The sequence below is a fragment of the Callithrix jacchus genome, chromosome 2 (assembly GCF_049354715.1).
Source record: "Callithrix jacchus isolate 240 chromosome 2, calJac240_pri, whole genome shotgun sequence".
NCBI lineage: Eukaryota > Metazoa > Chordata > Mammalia > Primates > Cebidae > Callithrix > Callithrix jacchus.
In genome coordinates this window covers 98,510,018-98,522,717 of record NC_133503.1, presented here as the reverse complement: position 1 = coordinate 98,522,717, position 12,700 = coordinate 98,510,018, and the positions used below count along the sequence as shown (strand labels likewise).

Genomic DNA, 12,700 nt, shown 5'->3' with positions numbered 1-12,700 from the left:
CAACTGTGCCAGAGATTTCACAGCTCCGTGAAGATTCGACTCTATTATTACATATGTGAGGGTGGGATGATGGGAGGAAAAGAGGTCAAAAGGAAGAGGTGATTGATGGCAAGTGGGTAGAAGAGTTGCTTAAAATGTCTTATTTTGGACCAGAACACCTACAGAATGTTCCACTTTAAAATGTTATTACAGAAAGGGTATGCATAAAAGAAAAATAAAAAGTTTTGCAAGAATTATTATTGATAATCATCAGCGAGAAGGTTTGTATCTCCTTTAGAGAAAAACATAATGTATGTGTGTATGTATGTATGTATGTATTTATTTGGAGACAGAGTTTTGCTCCGTCACCCATGCTGAAGTGCAGTGGCACAATCTTGGCCCACTGAAACCTCTGCCTCCTGGGTTCAAGCAATTCTCCTGTCTCAGCCTCCTGAGTAGCTAGGATTACAGGTGCACACTACCACACCTGGCTAATTTTTTTGTATTTTGGTACAGACAGTGTTTCGCCGTGTTGCCCAGGCTAGTCTCAAACTCCTGAGCTCAGGCAGTCCACCTGCCTCATGATGTTTTTCATAGTTAACACATGAGACATTTTAAATTCCGTGTTCGCTACTTTATGTTTGCACCTCCATCTACTGAAGAGACTTTTATGTAATGTCAATATTAGGATGAGATAGGTTTATTTATTTTATTCTACTTCATTTCACAACAATTGAAAGGTAGCTTTTCAGCAGCTACTACTACTTTGCCAGCATCCATCACAACTCTGTAGTGACCGGAAGACTTGGTCTGATTCATAGTTGGAGAAAATGGCAGTGACTTCAAGATAGAGGCTTGATGGAATTTCAAAGAAAAGCAGATTTCACAGGGTAATAAAAATGAGTTGTATTTTTTTTCCTTTTTTGAAAGCACTAGGTGTTTTCAAATATTTGATTTTCTCTTCAAGATATTATTTAAAAAATAAAAAATAAGATGAGGAAAATAAACAGACTATTTTCACTCATATATAAGATTTATACAAAGAGAAAATCATATAATTCTGGTGGTAAGGAAGACTTTTTTTTTAACAGCTTAAATGAAAAACATGAAGTAGGAGTCAGATTGACTGATAATTGCAGTGTGAAAAATCAAGAGCCCTGGAGAAAGGAAAGAGTGAGTTAGAACATAAAGAACATCATTTGTGTTTCAAAACACCTAACTTTATCTTTTCTTACACCACTCTCCAGTCACAGAAAACTAAAATGACCGAAGCCCCAAATACCTTCTCAGTCTTTCTCAACCTTTCGGAGCATGACACACATAGGACTGAGAATGTTCTGAGAGTCACTGTAGTAAATGGACACAGCTGCTTCTAGCCAGAGGCAACCCCCTCTGCAAGTCTCAGGTGTCTTTCAGTCTCATCTGCACCTTTGTCACTGCATTTAGTCTCCTGAACTGGGGCATTATCTCTCCTATCAAATCAAAAATTGCACCAAGTTAAACAGGTTGTGCTCGTTTCTTAGCAAATGTCGATGACAGCTAAACAAAGGACCATACAAAGTACAGATGCTGAGAAAAGCACCCAGTGGGGAGTCTGCACAACTGTGGGCACTGCTGCCTTTAGGCAGCTGCCCCAGGTGCATTCTTCTCCTCTGGGTTCCTAGGCCAAGCTAGGAAAAGGATAGAGGCAGAGAATTTCCTAACACTGCTCTTCTACCTCCCTAGATAAATCCCATGTGTCCTTCACCCTTCTCTCTCCTCCCTCCTCCTTTTCAGAGGCACAGTTTAGAGAGACTCTAGTTGCTGGGCTCAAAATACAGTGGATTTTTATGGCTCCCAGTAAACTCTGAATTCAAGACAAGCCTCTACAGTAAAAAAAAAAAACACACACACACATTGTTTTCCCCTAACTCTAATATGGAGAATAATTCTGGAAAGTCAGATTCAGAATTTCAGATGCAAATGCAAATAGATTTTTTTACCATATGTTTTGAATTGCTAAAAAAGAAAGAGTGGAGAGAATTTTGAAACAAACAAGACCCCGGACCTACTGGATCTGCAGTCTGGCCTCTACCTGCCTCACAGGCACTGCTCATAACACATAGGCATGGATACCTGAGCCATGCTCCAGGCATGCTGGCTTCTTTCAGTTCCTCCAGTTCCCCTAGGTCTTTGCATATCTTCTTTTTCTATTTGCAACTCTCTTCTCTCTTTTTCCTCAGCCTCTTTGCCCTTTGCCTAATTAACTTCCCTAGATCCTCCACATCTCAGTTTAAACTTTACTTGCTTCAATCGCATTCGTTGACCTCTGTGACCAGACCAACCCCCTACTAAAGACAAGACATTCTCCCACCAAGCCCTTCCAGTTATCACTTTGCATTTCTTCCTTTGATGTTTTTGATTAACGTCTACATCCCCCACCCACCTGTAAGCGCCTAGATGTCAGGGACTTGTTCTCTTTAACCCCACCATTATTCCCCTAGCACCCCCAAGTATAGTTGGCCTATCACAGCAGGTGCTTAATAAATATTTGATGATTTCTTTAATGAGTAAATGAATGAACCTGTTGGTTTCATTCACCTTAGTCTCCCTCAAATTTTTCCCAAGAGTTACTTATAGTTTGAAAGGTTTTCTGATGAAGAATGCCACTCTGTAGTTTTAACTCAGTAAGTAAGAAAGAATCATAAAGTTCATCTAGGGCATCGATAAAATGGAAGTAGAGTCAATGACCAAAATCATCCCTTAATTTCTCTCCTGGGGATTTAAGGAAAGAAGGCAAATTTACCACCAGTGGTCCCTATAAGTGAGCCCTAGGCCATACCTGATGCTTTCTATTTCAGGATCATTTCCAAAAGTAGTTACAATGATTTTATTTGATAAAGTAAAATTCTGATCCCAATCTCTAGAGGAACACTCAATTTCTAAATGTTTCAATGGTGCCATCAACTTATTTAAAAAAAGCACTCTTTGGCCTAGATGGTATGTTAATGAATATATAAGGTTTGAGTTTTTCTATAATTTTTATATTTAGTTAAATTTGCTTTTTTTAAAAAAAGTCTGACATCTTGGGAATTCTAAGACTCTTTACCAAAATTATTCTGCATTGGAGATTGGAATATGAGATTTTATGAGAGCATTGTATCATTTAGTGTTTTATGAGCAATAACATGAATTGATAAGACAATTTTAGGAGGTGGCAGACAGCTTGGATTCACTTAGAATACAGCCAGAAAAAAATCAATAAATGATTATTTACTAATTCTGAAAAGATGATGATTCTAAGTATTTTTAAATACATTTAAAAAAACTGTTTTACAAATCAGCAAGAAAAAAAAGCTAGGCAAAGGGCATGAATAGACAATGGTCAAAGGAAGATATACAAATGGGAGAGAATTCACAGACCCTGTGTAGGAAGCAGATTGTTCCTGCAGGCCCCAGGAGCCAGCCGAAAAACTCTGAAGACAAAGGATATAACCTCTTGGGACTCTAGGGCCCTACCTATCACCTGATCCTGCCTACTACCACAGCTGATGCTCTCTTGAAAGTGCCATCTTCTGGCAGGAGGCAAACCAATACAAAACTACTGCAATAAACAAATCTACAACTAAGGACCCTCAAAGAGGCCATTTCACTTTCCTGCCACCTCCACTGGAGCTGGTGCTGCTATGCAAGGCTGAGAGATCTGAAGACAGTTTACATCACAGGACTCTGTGCAGACAAAGGTCCCAAGTACCAGCCCAGACCCCAGTAGCTCCACTGAGCTCCACTGAGATCCAGAAGAGAAGTAACAAGCATTGCAGTTTGGCTATCAGGAAGCCACATCCCTAGAGATAGGAGGAGAGCACAGCATTGAGGGAATACCTTGTGTGTCAAAAGAATCTGCACAGCAGCCTTTTAGCCCCAGATCTACCCTCTGACATAGCCTACCCCAATGAGAAGGAACCAGAAAAATAATTCTGGTAATATGACAAAACAAGATTCTTTCACACCCGGGAAAGACAACATTAGCTCACCAGCAATAGATCCAAACCAAAAGAAATCCCTGAATTGCCAGAAGAAAAAAAAATCAGAAGGTTGATCATCAGCCTAATCAAGGAGGCACCAGAGAAAAGTGAAGTACAATTTAATGAAATTTAAAAAGATGATATGAGGTAGGAGGGGGAAAATCTTTAGGGAAATAGCATGAGTAAAAAACATTCACAACATCTGGAAATGAATGACACACTTAGAGAAATGCAAAATGCACTGGAAAGTTTCAGCAATAGACTGAACAAGCAGAAGAAAGAACTTCAGAGCTCGAAGATAAAGTTTTTGAATTAATCCAATTCAATAAAGACAAAAGGATTTTAAAAAATGAAAACAGCCTCCAAGAGGTTTGGGATTATGCTAAATGAACAAACCTAAAAATAATGGGTGTTCCTGAGGAAGAAGAAAAATCTAAAAGTCAGGAAAATATATTTGTGGGAATAATTGAGGAAAATTTCCCTGGCCTTGCTAGAGATCTAGACATTCAAGTACAGGAAGTTCAAAGAACACCTGGGGAATTTATTACATAAAGATCAACACCCAGGCACATAGTCATCAGGTTATCTAATGTCAAGACAATGGAAATAATCTTAAGAGCTGTGTGTTCTATAGAAGTGGACACTGAAAGTGATTTGTGGTGTGGAGACCCAGAAGTTAAGGGTTACTATTACATTAAAAGACAGTCTCTAAACTCAGAAAGAACATGAGAAGTCAGGAGAGGATATTGGTGACTTCTATTTTATCAGCCATCTCAAGCCAAAATATATTTGGTTAACTTTGATTTAAGTAAGTGTTTGCCATAATCATCAACTTTGTTTACATACATAGAATATATAGCCAGTGTTCTGTCTGTATATAGTGGTATTATTTAATACCACACACTATATATCTACTGGGTAATATAAAAAAAATAACAGGAGTCTTCCCTCTCTTCCCTTGCTGATAGCCTTGGATCCTGAGAGATGAGTCAATCAGCTTTTGTGAACACTCCCAAACCAAGGAGATCGCCCCTACTGCTGACAGCTTTAGTTGTTAGAATATTGTTTTGGATATTGAGCCAGAAATCTGTGTCTTGCAACATCCCTTCACAATTCCCAATTCTACCCTCTGAAGCTTCCTCTACTATTTGAAGTTCTGTAAATAATAAATGTTCCTTCTCTTCTCTCTGACCTACTAATGGGGTATTGCCAAAGGATCAATCTGAGTTTCACTTAAGGCAGTGCTAAGAGAAAAATTCCTACCTTTTTGTGCCTACATCAAGACGTCTGAAAAAGCACAAATCAACAAAAATTTAAGGTCAAACCTTAAGGAACTAGAGAAACAAGAACAAACCCAGCCCAACCCAGCAGAAGAAAAGAAATAACTAAGATCAGAGCAGAACTAAATGAAATTGAAAGAAACCAAAAAAATTACAAAAGATAAATGAAACAAAAAGCTGGTTCTTTAAAATGGTAAGAAAAAAAGGTAGACCATTAGCAACATTGACCAAGAAAAGAAGAGAGATGATCCAAATAAGCTCAATTAGAAACAAAATGGGATATATTATTACCAATACCACAGAAAAGCAAAAGATCATTTAAGGCTATTAGGAATACCTCTATGTACATAAACTATAAAACCTGGAGGAGATGGATAAATTCCTGGAAATATACCACCCTCTTAGATTAAACCAGGAAGAAATAAAAACTCTGAACAGACCAATAAGAAGCAGCAATATTGAAATGTTAATTTTGGAAGTTGCCACCAAAAAAGTCCAAGACCAGATGGATTCACAGCTGAATTCTATCAAACATTCAAAGAAGAATTGGGAATAATCCTATTGACACTATTCCAAAAGATAGAGAAACAGGGAATCCCCTCTAAATCATTCTATGAAGCCAGTGTCACCCTAATACCAAAACGAAGAAAAGACATAACCAAAAAAGAAAACTACATATCAATATCCCTAATGAATATAGATGCAAAAATCCTTCACAAAATACCAGCTAACCAAATCCAACAGCATATCAAAAAGATAATCTGTCATGAACAAGTGGGTTTCATACCAGGGATGCAGAGAAAGTTTAACATAGGCAAGTCAATAAATGTGATATACCACATATATCTACTGGGTAATATCAAAAAATTAACAGGAGTCTTTTTAAGAGAATTAAAAATCACATGATCATCACAATAGACTAAGAAAAAGCGTTTGACAAAATGCAGCATCTCTTTATGATTAAAACCCTCAGCAAAATCAGCATAGAAGGATTGTACCATAGTATAATAAAAGCATTTATGACAAACTCAAAGCCAACATTATACTGAATGGGGAAAAGTTGGAACCATTCCCCCTGAGAACTGGAGCGAGACAAGGATGTCCACTCTCATCACTTTTATTCACCATAGTACTGGAAGTCCTAGCCAGAGCAATCAGACAAGAGAAAGAAATAAAGGGTATCCAAATCAGTAATGAGGAAGTCAAACTGTCAGTTTGCTGATGGTATCATTGTATACCTACAAAACCCTAAAGACTCCTGCCAAAAGCTCCTAGATCTGATAAATGAATTCATCAAAGTTTGAGGATACAAAATTAATGTACAGAAATTAGTAGCTGTGCTATACACCAACAGCAACCAAGGTGAGAATCAAAAAAAACAAAAACTCAACCCCTTTTACAACAGCTACAGAAGATTAAAATACTTAGGAACATACCTAACCAAGGGTGTGAAAGATCTCTATAAGGAAAACTACAAAACACTGCTGAAGGAAATCATAGATGATACAAATAAATGGAAACATGTTCCATGCTTATGGATGAATAGCATCAATATTGTGAAAACGACCATACTGCCAAAGCAATCTACAAATTCAATGCAATTCCCATCAAAATACCACCATCATTCATCACAGATTTAGGAAAAACTTTTCTAAAATTCATATGGAAACACAAAAGAGCCCACATAGCCAAAGCAAGACTAAGCAAAAAGAACAAATCTGGAGACATCACCTTACCTGACTTTAAACTATACTATAACGCCATAGTCACCAAAACAACATGGTACTGGTATAAAAATAGGCACATAGCGCAATGGAACTGAATAGAGAACCCAGAAATAAAGCCAAATACTTACACCCACTGATTTTCAACAAAGCAGACAAAAACAGAGTGGGGAAAGGATACCCTATTCGACAAATGGTGATGGGATAATTGACAAGCCACATGTAAAATAATGAAACTGGATCCTCTTTCCTCACCTTCTACAAAAATCAACTCAAGATGGAACAAGGACTTAAAGCTAAGACCTAAAACCATAAAAATTCTAGGAGACAAGTCAGAAAAACCCTCCCATAAATTGGCTTAGGCAAAGACTTCATGACCAAGAATGCAAAAGCAAATGCGATAAAAACAAAGATAGATAGGAATTAATCAAACTAAAATGCTTCTGTACAGCAAAAGAAACAATCAGCAGAATAAACAGATAACCTACAGAGTGAGAGAAAATCTTCACAATCTATACATCTGACAAAGGACTAATACCCAGAATCTACAAGGAACTCATACAAATCAGCAAGAAAAAAAACAATCCCATCAAAAAGTGGGCTAAGGACATGAATGGACTCTCAAAAGAAGATATAGAAATGGCTAACCAACATATGAAAAAAAAAAAAGCCCAACATCACTAATGATTTGGGAATTGCAAATCAAAACCACAATGCAATACCACCTTACTCCTGCAAGAATGGCCATGATCAAAAAATAATACATGTTGGTGTGGATGTTGTGAAAAACACTTTTACACTGTTGGTGGGAATGTAAACTGGTACAATCACTATGGAAAACAGTGTGGAGATTCCTTAAAGAACTAAAAGTAGAACTACCATTTGATCCAACAGTCCCACTACTGGATATCTACTCAGAGGAAAAGAAGTTATATGAAAAGAAACTTGCCCAAATGCCCATCAATCAATGAGTTAGTTAAAAAAAATGTGATACACACACACACAATGGAATACTACTCAGCTATAAAAAGGAGTGACATAATGACATTTGCAGCAAACTGATTGGAAATGGAGACCATTATTCAAAGTGAAGTAACTCAAGAATGGAAAAACAAACATCATATGTTCTCCCTCATAAGTGGGAGCTAAGCTATAAGCATACAAAGGCATAAGAATGATACAAATGGACTTTGGGGATTCAGGGAAAAGAGTGGGATGGGGGGAGAGGGATAAAAGACTACACATTGGGTAGAGTGTACAATGCTTGGATAATGGGTGCACCAAAATCTCAGAAATACTAAAGAACTTTTCCGTGTGACCAAACACCTCCTATTCTCCCAGTGCTACTGAAGTAAAAAGAAAAAGAAAACTATTAAGAAAGCCGTTTTATATCTTAAAATAATTTTCTTCTTCTGTTTTGTTTTGATAATGAAGTAAGAAACGATATGAAGGACAGCCAGAGTGCTTATACAATTAAAAGATATACTAATTGATGTCTTTTTTAAAAAAACTAAATTGAAAGTAGCCAACTTTCTCACCCTAAGGAGATCCCAAATTAGTAGAATTACCTGCAAGGACATTTAATACTTAGGTTGATACTTAAGAGACTTGAAGCTAGGGTGCCAGAGCCTGAAATTTCTTATTTAAAAAATCTTCTGGCTCTTGGAAAGTGCATAACTGGACTACTAGTGTGTGGTCTGCTGGTTCTGAACAAAATCAATGCTATATTAACTAGTAATTTAAAATAATTGGACTGGGCACAGTGGCTCATGCCTGTAATTTCAGTACTTTGGGAGGTCAAGGCAGGTGGATCACCTGAAGTCAGGACCAACCTGGCCAACATGGTGAAATCCCATCTCTACTAAAAATACAAAAATTAGCTGGACATGATGGCGGGCACCTGTAATCCCAGCTACTCAAAAGGTGGAGACACAAGAATCACTTGAACCCAGGAGGCAGAGGTTGCAGTGACCCAAGATTTTCTAGGAAAAAGTTCCTAGAAATTTTTTCTAGGAATAATTCACCTGCACTCTAGTCTGGGCAATAAAAGTGAAACTCTGTCTCAAAAAATATATATATATTTAAAGGTTATTAAAAATGATATATAATTGTGTCTAGATGTTTTGACTTTGTTTCACCCCAATTTTTTATGATTTTAAAGATAAGTTTTTTTAAAGGTAATTATTTTTAGGATAAATTTATTATGGAAGGCAAAAACATTTTATATTATACTTGTCTGTTTTTTTCACTTTGTGAAGTTTAGCTTTTTACCCGACAAATTTACTCTCATTGCAGTACAATGTTTCACAAAAAAATAAATTGCCTTTGGAGAGTAAGGTTCCACCTAATGCTGTGATGGGAGATCGGAACTTGCCATGTTAGGTTTGAAACTCAGACTCCCTATAAAGTGGATCCAAAAAGCAGTTTGTAGCACACTATTCATTTTCCTTAGAGTTCTTTGGCTGGGATTTATAAACAATGGTTAGAGAAAACACCTGACCCTTGCCAGTATGTGTCTCTGGCCTACACAGGGTGGGAGCATTGATTGCACTACAGCCAAGAGGATGAGTACCCACAGATACACAGTAGCTCTTGTAGCAGAAGAAATGCGAAATGCAACAGGTCTGCAGGTTAGAATGGTTGTTCTTGTTCTCTCTTCTTGTTGAATGGTCAGTAACACATTCTTTACTAATAATATAATGGGTAGCAGGTTTAAAACTCAAAGTTAACTTGGAAATCAGCTATTGAGATTCATTTACATTTTAGAGGTAAAAAACCAAGATCCAGAAAATGTAAAAGACTCTCTCAGCATATTCTGTATTTATGTTTAAATGTCAGTGTGGGGCTTGATAGCATTTCAGACCGGATAAGATTCACTGATGTGAAAACCTGAGTGGAAAACGACTAATGCATGTTGAATATGCATAGTCAATATCTGTGCATTCAGCTCGTTGGCTGGAATAGTTCCCAGAGACAAAAATAGGCAGTAGCAGTCCTCCTGCAATGCCAGCATAATCCAAGTTCCCCTTTACAAGTGAAAGTTCACTGTCAGGGCTGTTGGGCTTAAAGACAATTTCTGTGGGGTACAGATTGCCCCAGAGAATGAAAGCTAACCTGACAGAATGAACGATAGTGGTTGGTACCAGCCATGCATGTTTCTTAATTTTTTTAATTAAACCTTAAAAGAAAATTTTTCTAGGATTAATTCACCTGTAGATAAAAAAAAAATTTTGGCTGCAGATGCAGTTCCGTAAAGGGTGCGTCTTTCTGAATTGCTGTGTAGAGTGCTAGAATCCACACCCTCATCTCAGCATATAGGCTCTTTATCTCATATAGGTTTCACTTCAAAAAGTTTGTCAGAAAATGGTGAAAAGTGATGAAAAAATAATAACTTCATTTCTTAATATAAGCTGCATCGAGGTCAAGATAACACCAGCCAGTTAGTCTATCCCTAGAGAACTTAGGATCATGGGAACTTAACCATGTCAATGCAGTCTTTTTTACATTATTAACTAAAAAAAAGTAAATGTTCCTTATAGAGATTTTAAGATAAGGAAACAAAAAAAGTCAGAAGGAACCAACTTAGTACTGTAAGGTAGATGCCTGACGGTTTTCTATTAAAAGTCTCACAAAATGGCCCTTGTTTGATAAGAAGAATGAACATGAGCATTTTTGTCAAAGAGAAGGATTCTCTGGTGAAGGTTTCCTGGGAATTTTTCTGCTACAGCTTTGGCTAACTTTCTCAAAACAATCTCATATTAAACACATGTTATTTTTCTTTGACTCTCCAGAAAGTCAACAGGCAAAATGCCTTGAGCATCAAAAAAAAACCATTGCCATGACCCTTACTCTTTACAAATTTGCTTTTGCTTAGACTGGACCATTTTCACCTCTTGGTAGCCATTGCTTTGATTGTGCCTTTTCTCCAGGATTGTACTAGTAAAGCCGTGTTTTATCTCTCTTACAATTCTTTGAAGAATTAGTTCAGGATTTCAATCCCACTTGTTTAAAATTTCCATTGAAAGCTGTATTTTTGTCTGCATCTGATACAGGTGCAAGGGTGTTGTCTCCCATCAAGTGGAAACTTTGCTCAACTTCATTTTTCAGTGAGAATTGCATAAGCTGAACTCACTGAGATGTGGTGTTGGCTGTTGTTTCTGCTGTTGCCAGTCCTTTTCAATCAGGCCATGAGCAAGATTAATTTTTTTCTCAAAAATTGATGTGGATGGTCTGCCACTGTGGGCTTCATCTTCAACATTGTCTTGTCCCTTCTTAAAATGAGTTATTCACTTGTATACTGTTAATTTCTTTAGAACGTTGTCCCCACAAACTTTTATAAAGCTCAGTGTTTTTGCCATTCTTCCACCCAAGCTTTACCCCAAATTTGATGTTTGTTCTTGCTTCAGTTGTAGCAGAATTCATGTTGCTCAGATAGAAGCTCTTTTCAAACTGAAGTCTCACAGTCTTTTTAGTGTCTCAGGCTAGATCCTATTTGGACATGTTATGACAAGTTAGTGCAAATTTATTTTGGTATAAAAAATTGTGAGATTCAGGCATAATTTTTTATCATATGCATTTTCCATGAACATTTTGAAGACTCCTCATATTTTATGTAACACAGTTTCCACAGGGAAAAGAAAATCGTAATTGGAGCATGATGAGAGTTAAGGGCCAGTATGGGATGAGGTCAGTAAAACATCCACGGTATTCATTCCTGTCTGATAAATCCAGAGAGTCCCATGAGGATAGCCTCTTTCCAGAGCTCACTTTTTTCTTTTCTTTTTTGAGATGGAGTTTCACTCTCCCAGGTTCAAGCTATGCCTCAGCCTCCCGAGTAGCTGGGATTGCAGGCACCCACCACCATGCCCAGCTAATTTTTTTGTATTTTTAGTAGAAACAGGGTTTTACCATGTTGGCCAGGCTGGTCTCAAACTCTCCACCTCAAGTGATCTACCTGACTCAGCCTCCCAAAGTGCTAGGATTACAGTTGTGAGCCACCGCACCTGGCCCCAGAGCTCACTTTGATAATCAACACTGAATGTGACATTTGCAGCCTGCATAGACAAGAGAATCCTGTTTACTTACATTCCAACCCCCACCCAGAGAATGATATGGTATCCTCATCCCCAAGGTCTTCCTCAAGCAGCCTTCAGCATTAATCAAAAAGCTCTTTCTTTGAAAACACTGCTAGCACTTACAGCACTTGTATTCAAAATCAAGAAAGGCCACTCTGGGCAATAGGCCTCAGCTCTATTTCTCCATAGATGGTAGGGTTCTCACTTCCCCTTTTCTTCTATCATTAATCTGTCAAACAAATAACACCCTTAGCACTCAGGAAAAGTGCCTGGATCCAGTTAATCACCCATTTTCACTAATCTAAGGTAATAAAAATATAAAAGATACTGCTATTCTCCACACCAGGGCTATTTTGTGGCTGAGAAAGCCTTTCTTTTTCACAACAGTGGACAGAACTAATACAAGCCTACTCATTGTGCACAGATAAGTTCCCCTTTCTCAGTTCATGACCTCAAGCTGACTGGGATCAACTGCTCCCTGGAGACCTACATGCATCTCTCAATGCCAGGACATGTGCCTGGGCACCTCCTAGTCCCTGCTGCAAGCTTCCCAACTAGATACTTGTCAACCCTCCTCACAGTCTGCCCTGGTTCCCACCCTGCGCTGTCAGACCCACACACTCACTGACACACCCTGC

At 37.9% G+C, this 12,700-nt stretch overlaps 1 protein-coding gene across 2 annotated transcripts in view; it reads left to right on the top strand.

Annotated features, from left to right (window-relative positions):
* The window catches only part of CAMK4 (calcium/calmodulin dependent protein kinase IV), a 276,618-nt gene that overhangs the window by 247,565 nt on the left and 16,353 nt on the right, over positions 1-12,700 (top strand). The window lies entirely within an intron of this gene.